Raw genomic sequence first — 23,221 nt, forward strand, 5'->3', positions numbered from 1 at the left:
TAATATCTTGTACACCTCTATCATGTCTCCTCTCATCCGCCTTCTCTCCAAAGAGTAAAGCCCTAGCTCCCTTAATCACTGATCATAATCCATACCTCTAAACCAGGCAGCATCCTGGTAAATCTCCTCTGTACCCTTTCCAATGCTTCCACATGCTTCCTATAGTGAGGTGACCAGAACTGGAGACAGTACTCCAAGTGTGGCCTAACCAGAGTTTTATAGAGCTACATCATTACATCATGACTCTTAAACTCTATCCCTCGACTTATGAAAGCTAACACCCCATAAGCTTTCTTAACTACCCTATCCATCTGTGAGGCAACTTTCAGGGATCTGTGACATGTACCCCGAGATCCCTCTGCTCCTCCACACTACCAAGTATCCTGCCATTTACTTTCAAGATTCAAGATTCAAGATTCAAGATTCAAAAAACTTTATTGTCATTCTAACCGTATATCAGCTCTGCGGGGCAGAATGAGACAGCGTTTCTCAGGAGCAGTGCAATCATAACATAACAAACACAACACTAAATAATAAACATAACAATAAAGAGTAAAACACAACAGCCACATGTCAGTTAAAGTCAAGTTATAAGTGTCCAGTACAAGTTAAAAGTGTCCAAAGCAGAGTCAGGTAGAGCAGCTATTTAGCAGTCTGACTGCCTGTGGGAGGAAGCTGTTTAGTAGCCTTGTGGTTTTAGTTTTGATGCTCCTGTAACGTTTGCCTGATGGCAGAAGAACAAACAGTTCATGGAGAGGGTGTGAGGGGTCTTTAATGATGTACTGTGTCTTCTGGAGGCATTGACTCTGAAAGAAGTCTTGGACAGAAGGTAGGGAGACCCCAATAACCTTCTCTGCTCCCCTAACCACCCTCTGCAAGGCTTTTTTGTCCACAGCACTGCAGCTGGAGTACCAGGTTGTGATGCAAAAGGTCAGCACACTCTCAACCACGCCTCTGTAGAATGTAGTTAAGATGTTAGTGGGGAGTGATGCTTGTTTAAGCTTCCTCAGAAAGTGCAATCTCTGCTGGGCCCATTTCACAATCCCAGTGGTGTTCCTGGACCGAGTGAGATTGTCCGAGATCTGCACCCCAAGGAACTTGATGTTTTCCACTCTCTCCACTGTGGAGCCGCTGATGCTGAGGGGTGTGTGCTCAGGCTGAGACCATCTGAAATCGACAATCATCTCCTTGGTTTTGGTGACATTAAGCATCAAGTTGTTATCCCTGCACCAGCTCTCTAGGTGTTTGACCTCCTCCCTGTACATTGTTTCATCATTTTTGCTGATGAGCCCCATCACTGTGGTATCATCTGCAAATTTAATGATCAGGTTCTCCTTGAATCTGGCTGCACAGTCATGTGTTAGCAGTGTAAACAGCAATGGGTTAAGCACACAGCCTTGTGGGGATCCAGTGCTCAGTGTGATGGAGTCAGAGATGTTCCTGCCAATACGGACTGACTGTGGTCTCTCTGTCAAGAAATCCAGAACCCAGCGACACATGGCAGTGTTAAGGCCAAGCAGCGACAGTTTCTCCACTAGTCTCTGCGGGATGATGGTATTGAATGCTGAACTGAAATCAATGTACAGGATTCTGGCATAAGTGTCTTTGTTGTCCAAGTGAGAGAGAACTGTGTGCAGTGTGGTGGATATTGTGTCCTCCGTAGAGCGATTTAGACAATAAGCAAACTGCAGAGGATCCAGTGATGAGGGGAGGCTGGCTGTGATATGAGGCTTGACAAGCTGTTCAAAACATTTCATCACTATGGGGGTCAGGACAACGGGACGGTAATCATTCAGACAGGCTACAACTGATTTCTTTGCTACGGGAATGATTGTGGAGGTTTTGAAGCATCTGGGGACAATAGCTTGACTTTGTACTCTGCCTTGGAGTTTGTCCTTCCAAAGTGTACAACCTCACACTTCTCCAGGTTGAACTCCATCTGCCACCTCTCAGCCCACTTCTGCATCCTATCAATTTCTCTCTGCAATCTTTGACAATCCTCTACACTATCTACAACACCACTAACCTTTGAGTCATATGCAAACTTGCCAACCCATCCTTCTACCCCCACATCCAGGTCGTTAATAAAAATCACGAAAAGTAGAGGTCCCAGAACAGACCCTTGTGGGACACCACTAGTCACAACCCTCCAATCCGAAAGTACCCCCTCCACCACCACCCTCTGCTTTCTGCAGGCAGGCCAATTCTGAATCCACCTGGCCAAACTTCCCTGGATCCTATGCCTTCTGACTTTCTGAATAAGCCTACCGTGTGGAACCTTGTCAAATGCCTTACTAAAATCCATATAGATCACATCCACTTCACTACCCTCATCTATATGCCTGGTCACCTCCTCAAAGAACTCTATCAGGCTTGTTAGACACGATCTGCCCTTCACAAAGCCATGCTGACTGTCCCTGATCAGACCATGATTCTCTAAATGCCCATAGATCCTATCTCTAAGAATCTTTTCCAACAGCTTTCCCACCACAGATGTAAGGTGTGGGACCTATGATCCTGTACCTCCTACCCAAGCAGGTAGAAGAGAGCACGGCCTGTATGGTGGGGTCCTTGATACTGGATCACAAACAACAGAATGGCGGCTGCTTTCTTATGGCAATGCTCCTTGTAAGTGTGATCAGAAATGGGCATGGATGGTGGATAAGTGTGCGCGACAAGCCTCAGGTGCTGCTCAGTGCACTGAACCCCTTCCCACACACTGGGACCTGACTTAGGCACCCGCAGCTTCATCCTCAGTAACCATACCACGGTGGCGTAGCAGTTCGCGTGAAGCTCCTCTGTAAGAAAGTTCTTCCCGTGAGTGTGTGGGTTTCCTCTGGGAGCCCCCGTTTCCTCCCACAGTCCAGAGACATACTAGTTATTAGGCCAATTGATGATTGTAAATTGTCCTGTGATTAGTCTAGTGTTAAATGGGTGGGTTGCTGGGTAGTGTGCCTCGTGGGCTGGAAAGGTCTGTTCCACAGCTTATGTCTAAATAAATAATGTAACAGATCCCGTGCAGTTTGGAAATTTCACACGTTTTGCACTTGCCACCAGATAGTCCACTACCAGTGGCACACCGCAGTGTTCACCAACACTTCCCCCTCTCCCGATAGGACAGGGAGCGGAGGCCACCAAGGTCCCCAGTGCAGAAAGCAATGCCTGCAAGTCAATGTACCAATGGAGCTCTGGCTGAAATCTCACAGATGACTGCATCTTCCTACTTAATCCTCCTCCTCATATTCTATCTCCCATGTTCTCAATCTCGTAAAACTTTATTGCATAGTGTAATTATGTTGTTCTTATCAGACCTATTTCTTCAACATCACAATGGCACAACCTACAGACTTTCAAGGACTATACAATTCATGTTCTCAGTATTATTTATTTATTATTTTATTTGGACAATTTGTCTTTTTTTGCATGAGTTGCTTGTCAGTCTTTGTTTACGCATCATTTTTTTTTAACTAACTCTATTGTACTTCTTTACTTTCCTGTAAATGTCTGCAACCTCAGGACTGTATATAATACTTTGATAATACATTTACTTTGACTTTTCATTGTGGTAACCAAACATGCACAGTTTAGAGGGCAAAGCACAAAGCTGGGATCTGCAGTGCAGCGGGTCATCAAATTGGGTGGCCTTTGGTCAGGATCAGAGGAAAGGACAACATAGACGCCACTTTACTGGGAAGTGAAGTACGAGAGGCAGCAGAACCAATAATGGATGACAATGAAATGGCCGGGGCATCTGCTAGCCTGCCAGTAAGTGAGGATGCCCAATGTCAAGGAGCAAGCAGAGGCATTTAGAGTCTGGATCCTCATACTTCCTAATGTGAACGAGATGGCCAACTTCTGCCGGTGCATTCATGGACCCAATCACAGAGCAGCATCTGATGGTTGATGTTGCATCTTCCATTGCAACACCGGCAGTTGCTACCCTGCATCTGAGTGGAGCTCAGACCACTGCCATAATGCCTGGAGCTGAAAATGTGCTCAGGGCTTGCAAGGCGATACCACACTCTACATTGTCACTGTAACGGGCAGCAGGGGTTGCTAAGAGTTGTAAGGATTTGGCTGTTTGAAGCACATACTGGTGTTCTCCCTTGAGGGATTTGGAGCAGGACTATCCTACCTGAAGTCCCAGCCAATTAATATACATTAGAGTCAGAGAGCACCACAACATGGTAAAAGGCTCTTCAGCTCATTTAATCTGTACCAAACATTCATTCTGCCTAGTCCCATCGACCCGCACCTCAATCATAGCCCTCCACACCTCCACAGTCCATGTACTTATCCTTATTTTTCTTAAATGTTGAAATCAAACCTGCATTCATCACTTTCACTCCACATTCTCACCTCCCTCTGAGTGAAGAAGCTCCCCCTCAAGTTCACCTTAAAAATGTTTCACCTTTCACCCTTAACCCATTACGTCCAGTGGTGGTCTCACACAAACTCAGTGGAAAAAGTCTGCTTGCATTTACTGTATCTATACCCTCTCATAATTTTGTATATTTCTATCAAATCTCTTCTTAATCTCCTGCACTCCAGGGAATAAATTCCTAAACTATTCAACCTTTCCCTATAACTCAGGTCCTCAAGATGCAGCAAAATGCTTGTAAAATTTCTGTGTACTCTTTCAATCTTATTAACATCTTCCCTATAGGTAAGTAGGTGACCAGACTGAATCAGAATCAGGTTTAATATCACTGTGAGTCTTGTTGTTTTGCAGTAGTAGCACACTGCAATCCACAGTAATAAAAATTATAAATTACAATCTACATATATGAACATTAAGCTAAATTAGTGGGGCAAAAAGAGAGGGAGATACCAAGGTGGTGTCCATGGGTTCACTGTCCATTCAGAAATCTAATAGCGAAGGGGAAGAAGCTGTTCCTGAAATGTTGAGTGTGTGTCTTTGGGCTCCTGTATCTCCTCCTTGATGGAAGCAATGAGAACAGGACATGGCTTGAGTAATGGGGGTCCTTAGTGATGAGTGATGGGGGTCCTCAGTGATGGATGCTGCCTTTCTGAGGTGTCCTCGATGCTGAACAGTCTAATGCCCATGATGGAGATGACTGAGTTTATAACTTTTTGCAGATTTTACAGATCCTGTGCAGTGCCCCCCCATACCAGATGGTGATGCAATCAGTTAGAATGATCTGCACAGTACATCCATAGAAATTTGTGAGTGTTTTTGGTGACATACCACTTCTCCTCAAACTCCCAATGAAATATAGCCACTGTCATCGCTTCTTTGTAATTGCGTCAGTATGCTGGGTACATATTGGAGATGTTGATACCTGGGAACCCGTTTCACTTCTCATCCCTCAATGAAGACTGGTGTGTGTTTCCTCGACTTCCCTCAACTGCACACATTACTTCAACCTAGTCCTCACCAACACCTTATATAACTTCAAATAATTTTGATTTATGAAGGCCAATGTGCCAAAAGCTCCTTTTACAACCCTACCTACCTGTGTTTGCCACTTTCAAGGAGTTACAGTTCTGTATTTCTAGATTCCTCTTTTCTACTTTACTCCACAGTGCCCTATCATTCACTGTATGTCCTACCCTGAGGAACCCTTCGTCAGTCAACACAAATATTGGCATTTTTCCCCTTGCTACCTGTGAGAGCTGACTGTATGTTGGCCATCATTTTGTTAGAACAGTGACAGCCACTTAGAAGTTCTTCAATGCCATGAAGTACTTTGGAATATTGTGAACATTTCCGATCTCCATTATGAAAAATTATTTACTCTAGCAAAGTTAGAAAAGGCAGAACTGAGGAGCTATGGGATGGATGTCAAAAATGTTTCCACTAATGGGTAAAAGGGGAACAAAGGATGAGGAAAATAAGACAGGCTTGGATGATTCCAAACATTAATTCTTCAGGTTGTGCTATGTGATATTTTTAATGTCTAACTGAGAATAAAGATTGCAATTTGAGTTAATGTCTTGTCTGAGAGGGTCCAACGTTGAGAGCATTGCACTCTTTCAGTCTGTAGCCGTGTGTCTGCTCAACTGTATCTTTAAAATTATTCATGCCTGTCCCAAATTGGGACTCAAACCAATGCCTTCTGACTTTGTTGTTAGACTGGTAAATCTGAGACTGTCAGAATTCCTGAGTTCAAAATACTTAACAAAACAACTCAAAAAATTAATGCATAGTAGATATTGAAAACCCAAAATAAGAACAGAAAATGCTGGAGATACTCAGCAGGTTGGACATCATCTGGAGAGAGAGAAGCAGGCAGTTGAAGATCTTTCATCGACTCAATGTCACCCAGCTGGTTTATTAATTTGGAACTTCATCAGGTAGAAGGCACAAGAGCCTCAGGACTCACACCACCAGGTTCATGAACAGTTACTACCCCTCAGTCATCAGGCCCTTGAACAAAAGGGGATAACTACACTCATTCTATGTCTGGTGTTCCCACAACCGATAGTCTCATTTTAAGGACTCTTTATCTTGTTATTTCATGCTCGCGTTATTTATTGCTATTTATTTATATCTGCATTTGCACAGTTTGTTTTTCATTGATCCTGTTTACAGTTACTGTTCTATAGATTTGCTAAGTATGCCCACAGAAAAAGAATCTCAGGGTTGTATGTGGTGACATGTATGTACTCTGATAATAAATGTTACTTTGAAGTTTGAACTTTGAACAGCGCTTCAAAAAGTTTGAAGTGGTAGCACTTATCATTGTATGCCACTGTAACAATAGCAACACATAAAATGCAGGAGGAACTCAGCAGGTCAGGCAGCATCTGTGGAAATGAATAAACAATTGGTCTTTCAGGCTGAGACTTTTCATCAGAAGTCCTGGCCTGAACATCAACTGTTTATCCCTCTCTATAGATGCTGCCTGACCTGATATGTTCCTCCAGAAATTTGTGTGTGTTGCTCTGGATTTCTGGCATCAGCAGAATTGCTTGTGTTTATTGTAACAACAGAATTAGTTTCAAAGCAACACATGTAAAATGCTGGAGGAACATAGCAGGTCAGGCAGAATCAATGGAAAAAATAAACAGTCGACATTTTGGGCCGAAACGTTCTTCAGGACTCAGAATTATTTTCATTTTCTAAAGGAACCGAATTTCCTAATTGCAGGAATTTTGTAGATGTAGTGTTTTAAACTTGTTATATACAACCAGACGGACCAACACTTATGCTGTATACAACATAATCCTCACAACTCACCTCAATAATAAGCAAATACTTTGAGAGGCTGGTCAAGGACCACATCTGCAGCGTGTTACCACACACACTGTACCCCCTACAGGTCACCTATCGACACAACTAATCAACAGATTGTCACAATGGGGGCATTGGGAATGGACCCAAATGCAAGACACAGACACTGAAGTACAAAGAATAGGACTTGACTAGAGTAGGGACGTGACAGGATACAGACAAGGAGCAGGGACAAGAATGCAGACTTGGGCTAGGACATGGACAAGACAGGGGACCCGGACAAGGAATTATGCACTAGGAGCCTGGGCTTGGACTCCGAGCCAGAGACTGGACAAGGACCCAGAACCTGGGTCTTGCCTCAGGCTCAGGCCCCAGAACTAGGTAAGGACATGACATGACTGCAGGACAGGATGTGGCTGGGGTCTAGAGGCTTGGGGCTGCAGGCTGGGGTCCTGGTCTTGAGGCTTGAGGCTGGGGTCTTGGTCTTGAGGCTTGAGCTTGCAGACAGGCTGCGGTCTTGAGGCTTGGGTATGAACTTCGAGCCAGAGACTGGGCAAGGACCCAGAACCTGGGACTTGACTCGGGCTCAAACTCCAGAACTAGGCAAGGACAAGATGAAGCTACAGAACTGGACATGGCTTGAGTGAGGAACTCCTGGGTAGGGAGAGACACAAGGTAAATGCACATGGACAGGACTCGAATAGGACTGGACTAGGCACGGATTGGACGAGGGCCTTCAGGAGCATGAAGCCTTGGACTAGAAGAGACGGGAGCACAGAACACAGAGCCGGGACCCCTCCTTGGGAACAGGACATAGGGCCAGGATTCATACACGTAACACAGAGCCGGGACCCATCCTTGGGAACAGAATGTAGGGCAGGGATTCATACACAGAATGCTGAACATGAAGAGACCGATCCCAACACAAGGTGATGGCAAACGGCCGGAACCACTTAGCGAAGGAGAGGACACAGAGACAGTTTCCAACACAAGGTGGCGGCAGATGGCCAGACCCACCTAGCGAAGGAGAGGACACAGAGAGACAATTCCACACAACGAGAGACAGTTCCTTATCTTGACCTAACAAGGCTCCGGTCTTGCTCTGGCGGTAAAACTTCAGTGATACAGGTGGGGTATCCAGGCTAGGTGAGCAGGCAGAGAGTCAAGCAAGGTATCCAGGCAGAGGGACAGGCGAGGGGGGGAAAGACAGGGAAGGGAACAGAACAGTCCAGCAGGGAATCCCTGGTTTGCAGAGGTATTTATGTCTCAGCCCCAAAACGAGAATCATGTGCCTACAACAAAACCAGAAACCCAGGAATAAGGAACTATGGACCGGACCGTGAACCAGAATACTGACTTCACGGACCGGACCATGACACAGATGACGCAATAGCCACTGCTCTACACACCGTCCTTACACATCTGGAGAAGAAGGATGCTTATGTGAAAATGCTGTTCTTGGACGACAGTTCAGCATTCAACACCATAATTCCATCCAGGTTCGACAGGAAGCTCAGAGCCCTCGGCCTTCACCCTGCCTTGTGCAGCTGGATCCTGGACTTACTGTCAGATAGCCGGCAGATGGTAAGGGTGGGCTCCCTCATCTCTGCCCCTCTAACCCTCAACACAGGTGCCCCTCAGGGCTGTGTCCTAAGCCCCCTCCTTTACCTTCTGTATACCCATGACTGTGTCATCACCCACAGCTCCAATCTACTAATTAAATTCACTGACGATACTACCCTGATTGGCCTAATCTCAAATAATAATGAGGCAGCCTACAGAGAAGTCGTCACCCTGACACAGTGGTGTAAAGAAAACAACCTCTCCCTCAATGTCGCAAAAACAAAGCAGCTGGTTGTTGACTACAGGAGGAATGGAGACAGGTGAACTCCGATTGACATCAATGGATCTGGGGTTGAGAGGGTGAACAGCTTTAAGTTCCTCGGCATACACATCACCGAGGATCTCACGTGGTCTGTACATACCAGCTGTGTGGTGAAAAAGGCAACAACAGCGCCTCTTTCACCTCTGACGGTTGAAGAAGTTTGGTATGGGTCCCCAAATCCTAAGAACTTTCTACAGGGGCACAACTGAGAGCATCCTGACTGGCTGCATCACTGCCTGGTATGGGAACTGTACTTCCCTCAATCGCAGGACTCTGCAGAGAGTGGTGCGGACAGCCCAGTGCATCTGTAGATGTGAACTTCTCACTATTCAGGATACTTACAAAGAGTTGTGTGTAAAAAGGGCCCGAAGGATCATTGGGAACCTGCCTCTCCCCCAACCACAAACTGTTCCAGCTGCTACCATCCGGGAAATAGTACCACAGCATAAAAGCCAGGACCAACAGGCTCTGGAACAGATTCTTCCACCAGGCCATCAGACTGATTAATTCATGCTGATACAATTGTATTTCTATGTGATATTAACTGTCTTGTTGTACATACTATTTATTATAAATTGCACATTGCACATTTAGACAGAGACGTAACTTAAAGATTTTTACTCCTCATTTATATGAAGGACGTATGTAATAAAGTCAATTCACTTCAATTCAATTCAATTCAATCTGGATTAAGATGATGCTACTAAAGATGGGTGACAATTTACTGGTGGTTCATAAAGCAAGAAATACAACTGAATTATTTGTAACACTTTTTCTGTGGAAAATTGTGATAAACAGTCACAGCAAACGATGAAGAGACGGGTGAAGCCAAAGCTGCCTCGAGGGGCGAGGTGTGTGGGTGTGATGCAAAGTCGGAGTGAGGTTGAAGCACAGTCAAGGGAAAGTGGTCGGAGCATGCTTGAGATGGAGATGGAGTCGGAGTCAGAGACAGAGACAGAGTTGGAGCAAGCAGAGGAGTTTTGGAGCCAATCCACCCAAATCAGGAGTGAGGTGGGATCAATCTGAGCGCTGGGCCGATTTGGAAAGGACAGGTACAGGCCAGAACGTAGCGGCAGGGTCCACACCCAAAGTGTATCGATGTGGCGGGGCCCAGGTCCTAGTGCGAGGGACGACCTGATGCTTGGACAATTTAAACGCGGGTCCGGATGGATTGAAGAGGCAAGGTTTCCGCACAAGAGGCGAGGGTCAGGCCGATTCTGCTCACTGCGCTGTGTGCTCAGAGGCTGAGTCTCTGGCTGCAGCCTGCTCGAGCTTCTGGTCTATTCTGAATGCTGTTGCTTGCTTTTATTTGAATCTTTTGTTTTTTTTTCACTCTCTCTACGCATTGGGTGTTGGTATTTTTTTAAACTGGGTCCTTTCAGGTTTCTTGCAGTGTGGCTGCCTGTATACAGTGAAACTCAAGGTTGTATAACTTACACATACGTCGATAATAAATTGAAATTTGAATTTTTTTTAGGTACCGGGCCACAAAAGAATAAAGAGAACATTATAAAAAGGTGAGTTTTATATCATTTGAAATATTGGTCACACATTGTAGTTCTGTTCATGTATTAAAACCATTGGTTAAAGGCTTTCTTTGAGCATTCATCCATACGTGAGCTGTACCTTGCTTTTGCAGCTCCACAGAAGGCTGTCAACATATCTCTGTGTGAGTAGTGTTAAGTTGTCTTGAGGTTGTGCAGACTGAGAAATGCCATTCTTACTGCCTGTGCTTTGCCAGCTGCCAGCCATTTTGCTCTGTGATTTGCTGGTAGCCTCCCATGAGGCCCCAAAGCAGAGCTGGAGCTGCCTGAGTGGCCACACCGCTTTTGCTGAATGCTCTGCTCTCAGATGCCCTTGAAGGTCAGGTGGAAAATCTACTTACGTGGAGATTATAGGGCAGTGGTAGCACTAGTGCACACAGTTGAGTCGAGTATGGTGTTCTCCCAAGGGGTTGTCTCTGAGTGAGTTTTCAAGTAGCTGGCGAGGCTGATCCAGGATCCATACCTCACAATCCTGCCCACTTCACTACTTGCTGATCGTCACGGGGTTTAAACTGGGATGTTGGGGTGAATTTCCTGGATGGAGAACACCTGTGCATGATTTAATGTGGAGGGGGGGGGGCTGATGCTTGGACAGCCACCACACAGTCCTTGACAGATAAGGGTGACATGGAATACAAGATGACTGGGGACAGATGTATCTAAGAAAAGATGTGCTGACATTGAAGAAGATCCAAAGGAAGGTCACGAGAATTATCCCAGGAATGAAAGGTTAACGTATCAAGATTGTTTGATGGCCCTGGGCCAGTACTCACTGTAGTTTAGAAGAATGAGGGGGATCTCAATAAAATCTATTGAATATTGAAAGGCCTAGATAGTACGGAGGTGGAGAGAATGTTTCCTATAGTGGAGGAGTTTGGGACCAGAGGGCACTGCCTCAGAACTGAGGGACATCCATTTAGAACAAAGATGAGGGAACATTTCTGTAGCTGGAGGGTGGCGAATCTGTGGAATTCATCGCCACACAGTTGTTCAGGCCAGTTCACAGGAGGAGAAGATAGCGGTGCGCGCGGCCTCTCCAGTGAATGGTATCTGAAATCTGTCAAGTAGGGGACCGTGCACAATTCTGATTTGATGGAGACAGACGTGAGAGCACGGAGGAACATCTGGAGAAACTTCTGAAATGCCCGCTTTGCTGCCGCTGCTACTGTGTGGTAACCGGAATCTCTGGAGCAGAAGGCCCTGAATCCTCGGCTTTGCCTGTTTCAGCGGCCGGGGTGAGGTCGAAGGCGCTTGGCGGAGGATGGCACTCAGGAGGCTGTATCGGAGGGGCTGGTCGGAGGCTCGAAGTTTTCGGATGGACAGACTCAGTGTCGGCTGTGGTCGGCTGCTTCCAAGGCATCGGCAAGTTGATGGTGCCTGGAGGTTTATGGCAGGGAGTTTCTCCCTTTTGCCGCCTGCTATCAGGGACTCGGGAGTCGATCCACTCTGGGACTTTGAGACTTTTTTTTACCGTGCCCATGGTTTGTTCTTCATCAAATTATGGTATCGCTTTGCACTGCTGTAACTGTATGTTATAATTATGTGGTTCTGACAGTGTTAGTCTTTGGTTTGTCCTGTTTTCTGTGATATCACTCCGGAGAAACTGTATCATTTCTTAATGCATGTATGCATTTCTAAATGACAATAAAAGAGGACTGAGTGTTCTCATAATCTAAATCTAAATCTAAATATATTTAAGGTGAAGTTTGATAGATTCTTGATTAATCAGAGGATCAAAGTTTACAGGGAGAAGGCAAGAGAGTGGGATTGAGAGGGGTAATAACTCAGCTATGAGGGAATGGTGGAGCAGACTTGATGGGCCAAATGGCCTAATTCTGCTCCTATGTATATGGTTTAAAACTACAGAGGCTGAAATGAAAACCAAAGATATTGGAAGCACTTGCAGATCAGGCAGTGTATGCAGAGAGAAAAATAGAGTTGATGTTTCATGTCAATGGACCCTTCAGCAGAACTGGTAAGATTCTGACAAAAAGTCTTGGATCTGAAATGTTAAGTATTTTTTCTCTCTCTCTCCCAGAAGCTGTCTTCCTACTGAGTGTTTCCTGTGGTTTCTGGCCTTACTTTCTGAGCAGAAGCCCCCATCTCATCTCATACATTGTCTGAGGCCCTGCAGCCGCTAAGCATCCATGTCCAGATGTCAAACTCCAAAACATCTCAAAGATATATTAAAATATTTCCAGCAGAGGCAAAACAAAAGCCAGTCATTTCATGACAGGTTCCTCTGGTCAACAGCCAGGAATTTACCAACTGCTGGTATGAGTTGGATTTGTCTGCGTCACTTACTGTCTCACATTGCAGAATTGAACAAAGACATCAGGAACACCAGCTAAACATGACAACCACCTTCAAGCCTTGCACAGTGTCATGGAATGTATGCTCGTTTCCATGGAGAACTTCAACCCATTTCCATTTGCTGTAAACATTAGACTGGGCAGAAATAAATGATTGACATTCCTTGGATGAATACAAAGACATGCTCCAAAATGAATTTCCAATGTGCAGTTCTTAACCACCAGAAGGGCTCATTTTAGTGGACACTGGGATGACTAGCAGAGCTTATAAGAAGATGAAAGGAATAATAAATTGTGAATATTGACCTAATGCGTTTTTACTGAACAGTTTGTTTTCCTAAGAAGTTTGTGAAGGTTTGGCTAGTCATCTAAAACTTTAACAAACTTCTATAGATGCATGATTCAAAGGTTCCAAAGTTCAAAGTTCATTTTATTGTCAAAGTATGCATGTACAATACAACTCTGATATTTGTCTTCTCCAGCTAGTCATGAAATACAGAAAAACCATGGGAGTTGTTGAAAGAAAAGACATCAACCCCTGTGCATGAAAAAGAAACAAATCTCGCAACCCCCCAAATCCTCTACCCCCTCCCTCACACAAACTAAGAGATTGCCCACATGGAAAATGGCAGCTGGAATATCAAACCCCAAACCCCTAACCTTCTCCCTCACACAAAAACTAACAGATCATTCAACCGAAAAATGGCAGCTGGAACATCAAAGACTCCCAAACCTTTCCATCACAAAAAAAACAGCGACAGTTAACATCACACCCTCCCTTGCAGGAAAGGACAGCAACAGTAGCATCAGATCCCCAATCCCCTCTCTTACACACAAAAATTAACAGATGGCCCATACAGAAACACACCAACAAGAACATCAGACCCCAAACCCCCAACTCTTGTCTTGCACAAAAAGTAACATATCGCCCACCCGCCAATTGGCAACAAGAAGGATGGAGAGTATCTAACTGGTTGCATCATGGACTGGAATGGAAACACCGATGCCCAGGAATGGAAGAATCGACTGGGGATACAGCCCAGTCCATCACAGGCAAAGCCCTCCCCACTACTGAGCTCATTTTCAAGGAGTGCTGGCACAAGAAAACAGCATCCACCATTAAGGACACCCACAATCCAGACCATGCTGCCTTCTCACTACTACCATTGAGAAGGAACCTCAGGTCACACGCTGCAGATTCAGCAACACGTATTACCCGAAAACCATCAGGCTCCTGAACCAGTGTGGATAGCCTCACTCAACACAACTCTGAACTGTTGCCACAACCTACAGACTCACTTTCAAGGAATTTATAATTCATGTTCTCAGCATTTTCTTACACAATTTCTCTTCTTTTGCACATTGGTAATTTGTCAGTCATAGTCATAGTCATACTTTATTGATCCTGATGGAAATTGGATTTTGTTACAGTTGCAACAACCAAGAATAGAGTATAATACAGTATAGCAATATAAAACCATAAATAATTAAATAATAATAATATGTAAATTAAGCTGGGAAATAAGTCCAGGACCAGCCTAATGACTCAGGGTGTCTGATGCTCCAAGGGAGGAGTTGTAAAGTTTGATGGCCACAGGCAGGAATGACTTCCTATGACACTCAGTGATGCATCTCAGTGGAATGAGTCTCTAGCTGAATGTACTCCTGTGCCCACCCAGTACATTATGTAGTGGATGGGAGCCATTGTCCAAGATTGCATGCAACTTGGACAGCATCGTCTTTTACCGTGAGAGAGTCCAGTTCCATCCCCACAACATCACTGGCCTTACGAATGAGTTTGTTGATTCTGTTGGTGTCTGCTACCCTCAGCCTGCTGCCCCAGCACACAACAGCAAACATGATAGCACTGGCCACCACAGACTCGTAGAACATGTTTGTTTATGTATAGTTTTTCATAAATCTACTGTATTTCTTTATTTTCCTGTGAATGCCTCAAGAAAATGAATCTAAAGGTATATATGGTGACATGTACCTACTTTGAAAATCAATGTATTGTCTACCTTTCTCTGTAGGTGCAACACTATATTCTGCATCTTATTATTTTTTCCCCCTTTGTGCTCCCTTGAGGTATTTAGGTTTTGAAATCATCCCTCTTGTCATGCAAAGCAAAGTTTTTCACTCTGTCTCAGTACATGTGACAATAATAAACTATTTATCTACGTATTTCAGTGTGGTGACCCTCCTCCCTTACTGCCAACAGAGCTGAGCAAGTCCCTACGTAGAGTGCCAAATGCATCAGTGTGAATCCAGCACAGCTTTACTGTGCCTGGGTATCTCTCAGTCGCGAATCCTGCCGAACCTCAGTCCACAGTGTCATCACTGGCAGTGCTTGGCTTGGGTGATGGTCTCATGGGTGGGTGCTGCTAAAATTGGAGGCATCTCAGGGAAGGAACCACTGGTTTTGATATGCAGCAGCCTGGAGAATTCCTGCCCACACCTCACCATGTTAGATGAGGCTTCACAGTATTCAGTTTTAGATGGACACCACAGCCCAGGAAAGATATACACTAAGGAGACAGGTGAGACACCGATCCTGGAATCTGGGACAAGAAGTGAACGGAAGGTCAGGCAGGATCTGCGGAGGGAAATGGACAGTTGGTGTTTTGGGTCAAGACCCTTTGTCTAAACAGATGTACTGTTCTCTTTCTCCTCAAGAGGGTGGCCCAGGGGTAACACAACTGAGATCCCCTCCTTCATATCCGACCTTCCCCAAAACGGATTTAATCATGCCCTGTAATGTTCTAAAAGCATTAACGCATATTAATAAACACAGGTAAATACTTGTACCTAAGAGGGAATGGTGTTAGTTCAGAATGCATTGAACTTGCAAGCAGTGATCAGCTTTGAAATTACAAGATACATTTATGTAATGAAAGATGATTCATTCCAACAGCACACTGCAGGGAGCCACTTCTCAGGGGTTGGAAACCAATCACCATTTTACACAAACCATGATTGGTTCCTCATCGGGCACTTACTGAAGAGTGAAGATTGGAATCTCAGTTAGTGCAAAGCTTAGACATTGGGAGGTGGTCCTCAGCATCTGAGAACAGTGGATCTAACGAACAGGTTGTGGCTCTTGTGAATATTCTTAAGTTAGTCAAAGTGAGAGCGGAATCATTTTTGGCAATGCCAGCACCCCTCTTACAAGAGATAGCGAGCTGGCAACAATTGTGGCACTTTCCTGGTCCAAGATTTAAGAAATTTTGTAAATACTTTCCTGTAATTTTTTTTGAATCATCAGTTCCAGAAGGCTGCATGAGTTCATGTAGGGTGTAGAGTACTTATACTGTGAAACGGTGATGCACTCCAGTGTGATACGGTAGGAGTGTCAGGAACAAGGGCGCATAGTTACAAGAGGTTAATCATTTCACGCTAAGGTGTGTAAAAAAACTCTTCTCTCAGAAGATATTCTCTGTCCCAGAGAGTGCTGGAGTCCAGATCACTTGGTTGTTCGTCCATCGTCGATGAGGATCTCGACACCATTATGATGATGTCGAGACTAGCGCTTGATTTGGACTACTGTGAGGGAGAGTTGCACAGCGTCAGCCCCAATCTCTCTTTCCAATTCCCATCTGGATCCAGTGGCAAGACAGAGTCATGACGGCTGGAGATGGGACTAGGCGCAGTGGATGACCAGGACGTCTTCTGTGTCTTGTCGTGCTCTACACGTTCCACGATGCTTGCGGAGACTGCCTTCTTGACCGTTGGACCTTCCATTGGTCTCATTCACTCAATCTGCTGGAGTCTGTCTTCACATGCTGGGATAGACAACTCCCTATCTCCACAGGTGAGAGCTGAGTGCCAGGTGGGGACCAAAGGTGGACTAACGGCCTTGAAAAGGACACGACACGTTCCCCCACCAGAGGTGCTACCAGATCACTGAATATATTTAATGAAGAGACAGATTCATATATGAAAGATTGAGGAATTGATGATTATGGAGAATTAACACAGGACAGCTGAGGCCAGCATAGATCAGCCAGGAACATTTTGAGGAGCGTTTGATGGTTCTGGGCCTGTACTTACTGAAGGTTGAAAGCATGAGTGGGAATCTCATTGAAACGTATCAAATGTTGAAAGGCCAAGATGAAGTGAGTGTGGATACGATGTTGGCAATAGTTGAGTCTGGAACCAGAGGGCACAATCTCAGAATGCAAGTATGTCATTATACAGCAGAGACAATGAAGAATTTCTTTAGCTGAAGGGTGGTGAGTCTGTGAAGTTCATTGTCACAGATGGCCATGGAGGCCAAGTCAATGGGTACATTTAAAGCAGAGGTTGATAGGTTCTTAATTAGTAAGGGTGTCAAAGGTTCTAGAGAGAAGGTAAAAGAATGGAGAATAATAAATCAGCCATGATCGAATGGTGGAGCAGACTTGATAGGTGAAATGGCCTAATTCTGCTCCTGCATCCAATGTTCTCATGTTGGGCCAGACTTGAGAAACCTAGTACTCCTATTCCTGTGCAGAATTGTGCAGTTAACACCATTCTCATGAGGTTGTTCTACTTACCCTTGTGCCATTTTCATATTTGGGGTAAAATTCTCAGCCATTACTGAATCTGCTCAGTCTTCACTCTGATTATGATAAAATCAGTCAACCGGGCTCAGCAAGAGGTGGATAATTTTATCCACCAAGTTGCAGGATGAAGAAGGCACATACCACTTCCAGTCAAATATTATTGTACTGTGGTTACTAGAAATCCAAAATAAAACCAGTAAATATTGCAGTTACCATTGTCTTTCTGTCAGCTTGAACCAGTCTGGCAATTCTCCTATATCTCTCTCTTAACAAGGCATTTTTAACCCACAGAACCTGCCACTTACTGGTTTTTCACACCCATCTCTGTAAACTCTAGAGATTGTTGTGCGTGAAAATCCCAAGAGATCAGCAGTTTTGGAGATACCCCAACCACACCGTCTGGCACCAACAATCATTCCATGGTCAAAGTCTCTTAGATCACATTTCCTCCCCCATTCTGATGCTTGATCTAGACAGCAGAACCTGTTGACCATATCAGGCATGCTTTTATGCATTGAGTTGCTGTCACGTAATTGGCTGATCAGGTATTTATAGTAATGAGTAGGTGTATAGGTCTACCCCAATAATGTGACCATTCAGTGCATCTGACATGAAATCAGTTGTTTTTGTCAGCAGTACAGTGGAAAAGGACCCCCAGTGTGCAGGTGAGAGGTATAATCTGGGGGAATTGATGGTAAACTGAGGAGAATAAAACCAGGATTGGTGTAAATTCATATTTGATGGTGTTGCAGCTCTCTATGGCCCTGTAAGTCTACTAACTTGTTCTTAAATCTACACCTCTTATGAAACCATTCTGTTCAACTCTAGAAATAAGTGAGTAAAATTCCAAAAAAAACATCAGTTTTTTTACTTCCCAATGGAGCTTCCTATAATTGGCAAGCTGTCCAAGTTGTTCATTGGAAGCAATCGTTCATCCCATATCCCCCCTCCTGGGTTGGCTGGTCTTGGTGGATCAACACGGCAACTCCAAGCCCTGCTGGCCAACTACTAGACACTGCATAACTATGTAAGAAGAGCAGGAATAAGCCAGCAGGCATTCAAGAAACCGGTTCCTCTGCCACCATCTTCAGAGTTCAAGTGTATGTTTGAATTTTGGGTTGAGGTCATCACTGGATCTGCTGCCTGGGAGAAAAATCATTTAAGTTGCTTGCCTCATTACAGAAGGATGTGGAAGCTTTAGAGACGGTGCAGAGATTTACCAGGATGCTGCCTGGACTGAAGAGTACGTCTTATGAAGATGTGTTGAGCGAACTAGGGCTTTTCTCTTTGGAGAGAAGGAGAATGAGAGGTAACTTGATAGAGGTGTACAAAATGGTAAGAAACATAGATTGAGTAGCTAGCCAAAGACTCTTTCCCAGGTGTGGGGGTATAATTTAAGATGATGGGAGAAAAGTTTCGGGGTAAGGTGAGTGGAGAGTGCATGTCGCCCCTGCCAAGGGTGGTGGTAGAGGCAGATACATGATGGACATTTAAGAAGTTCTTGGACAGGCACGTGGTTGATAGAAAACTGGAGGGCTATGAAGAAAGAAAGAGTTAGATTGATCTTAGATTAGGTTAAAAGGCTGGCACACTTCATGGGCTGTAGGGAAGGTGTAGGTAAGTCCCCAGGACCAGATGGACTATACCCCAGGGTTCTGAAACCCTGTGTAGGCTGCTGTCCTGCAGCTCTGCATGCTAGGGGGTAGGGGGTGTGGGGTGGGTATGTAGGTTCTGATTTGGGAGGTGAGGGTTGAAGGGCGAGTCTAGCCATTCAAAATAAACTTCTGTAGTCCCGTCATCACCATCCCTTCCACCCACTAGCAACGAGTTACCAAGTGCCTTGGTCTGTCAGTTCTCGACAGCCAGGTTTGTGGGACTGATGGTGCAGAGCCTAAGGCAATGACTGGGGGACGGCTCTATCGAGCACCCTTGCTCTATCTACCACAAAATGCAGGTTACTGTCCTGCCCAGTGTTACATCCAATAAGACAGACACAAATCTCCCACCTGAGGAATGCCAGTCTCCATGGCCTTGCCCTCGGCAGGATGACAGCTGAGGACCAGCGCCATTCCTCTGTCCAGTGTTACGCCCAATGTTATCTGTGCTCTCTCTCTCTCCCAGTAAGGAGGCAGTGAGTGGGAGTCATGTGTTGCATGGGTGGTTTGGAGTGAGGATTTTGAGAATGCTGTTATCCAGGAGAGGAATTACATTATAAACACAAGAGATTCTGCAGATGCTGGAAATCCAGAGCAATACATGCAAAATGCTGGAGAAACTCATCAGATCAGATGCACCATAGAGATGCCCCCCTCTCCCCTCCCCCTCCCTCTCCCCCAACTTCTTATCCTGGTTTCTTCTCCTTTCTTTCCCAATCCTGATGGAGAGACTTGGCTGGAAATGCCGACTGTTTATTTCCCTCCACAGATGCTGCTGAGTCCCTCCAACGCTTTGCTGACGAATTACGTTGCCTGAGGATGAGGCTGAATTCGATGGGTGTCCAGCAGCTGAAGATGCAAGTAAACGCACTGACAGAGGGATGCTCGAGGATGTTGAGGGGGGATGAGTTTACAGTGGGGTTAAGTAGTTTAGAGCAGCACAAGGGATTAGGTGAACAGTGCTTCATTAAACCATTGGCAGCACTCATCTTCAGGTCTGGACTCAGATTTATTTGTCACATGAACATGGAAACATACAGTGAAATGTGTTATTTACGTTAGCGACCAACACACCCAAGGATGGACTGGGAGCAGTCCGCAAGTGTCGCCATGCATTCCGGTGCCAACACTGCACGCCCACAATGCTCAAAGTTCAAAGTAAATTTATTATCGAAGTACACACGTATCACCATATACCACCCCAAGATTCATTTTCTTGCAGGCATCCATACCACATACAAAGAAACACAATAGAAACAATGAGAAACTGCACACAAAGGCAGACAACCCATGTGCAAAAGTTGTGCAAATACAAAAAAAGAAAGAAACAAAATAATAATAGACACCTACTAAATATTGAGAACATGAGTTGTGGAGTCCCTGAAAGTGAGGTCCTTAATATGGAATCAGTTCAGTGTTGGGGTGAATGAAGTTATCCATTCTGCACCGGGAGCCTGATGGTTAAGGGATAATAACCGTTCCTGAACCTGGTGGTATGGGTCCGAAGGCTCGTGTACCCTTTCCTGATGGCAACAGTGAGAAGACTGTATGGCCTAGATGGAGGGGGTCCTTGATGATGGATGCTCCTTTCCTGTGACAGCCCTCCTTGCAGATGTGCTCAATGGGGGAGAGCTTTACCTGTGACGGACTGGGCTGTATCCACTATGTTTTGTAGGCTTTTCCATTCAAGGTCATTGGTATTTCCACACCAGGCCCTGATCTAGCCAGTCAGGGTACTCTCCACTGTGCATCCGTAGAAGTTTGTCAAAGTTTTAAATGACATGCCGGATCTTTACAAACTTCTAAGTAGAGGTGCTGCTATGCTGTCTTTGTAATGGCACTTATGTGCTGGAAAGATATTCTGAAATGAAAGGAATTTAAAGTTAATGACCCTCTCCACCTCCCACAACACAGAATAATATACCAAGCGACAAAGCCACAACAACTAACCAAGACCTGTTCCTCTCTCCCACCTACCCACACACATACACAGTCCTCTAATCCCAGCAATGGCTGTCTTCAGCCTCCAGCAGACTCATGGATTCACAGACATTCCATCCAACTGAATCCGAACCCAAAAGGAAGCGTCCAGTCCATCCTACCGGAACGTCTTGCAGATAGGTGTTTTCAGTGTCAGCTGTTGACTCCCTCTTAGCATCCCCAGGAGGACGATAACTTGCATTGCTTTGTTGCCTTGAGCACTAATCAAATAATGGATAAAGACTCACCAGTAAGAAAAAATACTTTTGGACGAGACCAACATAACATCCATCAGGCAATGTTGTGTAAGTTTAGTATGTGCTATCTTATTGATCAGTGAGTGTCACACTTTGCAAAGTGTTTATCACAAAAAGTTGTCACATTCTTTCATTTGGTTTAAACAAATGTGTGGTTTGCTCAGTTAGTCACAGAGAATGTAATATCAATGTACATATACACTACCTGAGGTTCATTTTCTTGCAGGCATTTACAGGAAAATAAAGAGATACTACAGAATTGATGAAAAACTATAAATAACAAAGACTAATAAACAACTAATGTGCAAAAGAGGATAAGTCATGCAAATATAAATAAATAACTAATACTGAGAACATGAGTTGTAGAGCCCATGAAAATGAATCTGTAGGTTGTGCAATTGGTTCATTGTTGAGGTGAGTGAAGTTAGCCATGTCAGCTTAGGAGCCTGATTGCTGTCGGGTAATAACTGCTCCTGAACCTGGTGGTGTGGGACCTAAAGCTCCTGTACCTCCTGCCCGACAGTAGTAGCAAGAAGACAGCTTGGTCTGGATGGTAGGGACCCTTGATTATGGATGTTGCTTTCTTGTGGCAGTGCTCCGTGATGCCTGTGATGGACCGGGCTATATACACCACTTTCCACAGACCCTTCTGCTCCTGTGCATTGGTGTTTCTATCCAATTAGGCTGAAATAAGCATGTAACCAACGATACGGCTGTGAAGATATTTTAAACACCTTTGGGACAGGTACCTTAAATATTGTCTGCAGTTCTAGTTTCCTTGCAGTAAAAAAAAACCTGAGAGGTTGCAGCTAACAAAAAGATTGAATGGCTTTTTTATCTTCAGAAAAGTAGACTCTAAGACTACAAATGGGTTGGGACAAACTAGATGGTAAGAGATTTGCATAAGTCTTCTGTGAAGAACCCAGTGTCCGGGTACAATAGGTAGCAATGGTTCTAATATGGCAACTGACGCACACCAGCACATTTGAGGCTGTACCAGCTGCCAATTTGGTACGTGCAGTACCAACATCTGCCAGTAGGATGCAGTGTTGGCAGAGCATGATATCAAACACACACAATTCTGGAGTACTATTGTTGCCAATGGAGGTTCCACAATCCAGTTTATATTTGTGCTTAACTTTGCACAATTCAGCATCTACAGGAATGGCACACCAACAAAATCTAAAGGAATCCAGAGGCAAAGTACTGCAGATCCCAGAAATCTGAAAAAAAATTATCATTAAGTTCAGGCAGCAACAGCACTGACAGCAATCATAAATACAAGATATTCAGGAGATGGTGAAGTCCGTAATAATACCTACAAAATACCCGAGGTGAGATTGTTCACAAGGGTGTAATTGGGCAGTGCAGGCTTGTATGCCAGAAGACCCTATTATTATGCTATGTCTCAAAATAATAAGTTAAAGAGGTTTAAAGTGAGAGGGGAAAAGTTTCAAGGAAGTTTATGAGGTGAGTATTTAGTTTTCTATTTGACATACAGAGAATGGTGGGTGCCTCCACATAATGGAGGGGTATACACCACGTGCAGGCAGGTGGGATTAGTTTGAATTGGCATCATGCTCGGCCAAAGGGCTTCTTGAGGTGCTGGACCACTCAGCATTATCAGGGTTCATAGCCACGGTGGCCCTGAAACCACTAGTCCTCCTGCCCTGGTGTTAACATCTCGCCTTCAGCAAGTAGTTTTTTCTCTAGGAACAGCTGGGCAGGGGTGCATATCTTTAAAAGGACAGGCCAATAGGATGCCTTCCTTCATGAGGTGAGAAGACAGAATAAAAGACCATTTTATTGTAAATTATTTCTTTATTTTCCTGTTAATGCCTGCCAG

The 23,221-nt window shown here is 44.8% G+C and overlaps 1 protein-coding gene and 1 long non-coding RNA gene across 3 annotated transcripts in view; one reads left to right on the forward strand and one right to left on the reverse strand.

Annotated features, from left to right (window-relative positions):
- The window catches only part of mrpl42 (mitochondrial ribosomal protein L42), a 56,504-nt gene that overhangs the window by 1,963 nt on the left and 31,320 nt on the right, over positions 1 to 23,221 (forward strand). The window contains exon 2 of the mRNA XM_063072293.1: positions 10,561 to 10,600. The gene's annotated coding sequence lies outside the window, so the exon portion shown is untranslated. The remainder of the gene's footprint in view (positions 1 to 10,560; positions 10,601 to 23,221) is intronic.
- LOC134359297 (uncharacterized) overlaps positions 19,931 to 23,221 on the reverse strand; it is a 47,602-nt gene continuing 44,311 nt past the window's right edge. For both annotated transcript variants that reach the window (XR_010021079.1, XR_010021078.1), the window contains exons 3-4: positions 21,241 to 21,339; positions 19,931 to 20,999 (exon numbers count right to left, since the gene is read on the reverse strand). This is a non-coding gene — a long non-coding RNA (uncharacterized LOC134359297). The remainder of the gene's footprint in view (positions 21,000 to 21,240; positions 21,340 to 23,221) is intronic.

This window comes from Mobula hypostoma, chromosome 20, assembly GCF_963921235.1.
Source record: "Mobula hypostoma chromosome 20, sMobHyp1.1, whole genome shotgun sequence".
Lineage (NCBI taxonomy): Eukaryota > Metazoa > Chordata > Chondrichthyes > Myliobatiformes > Myliobatidae > Mobula > Mobula hypostoma.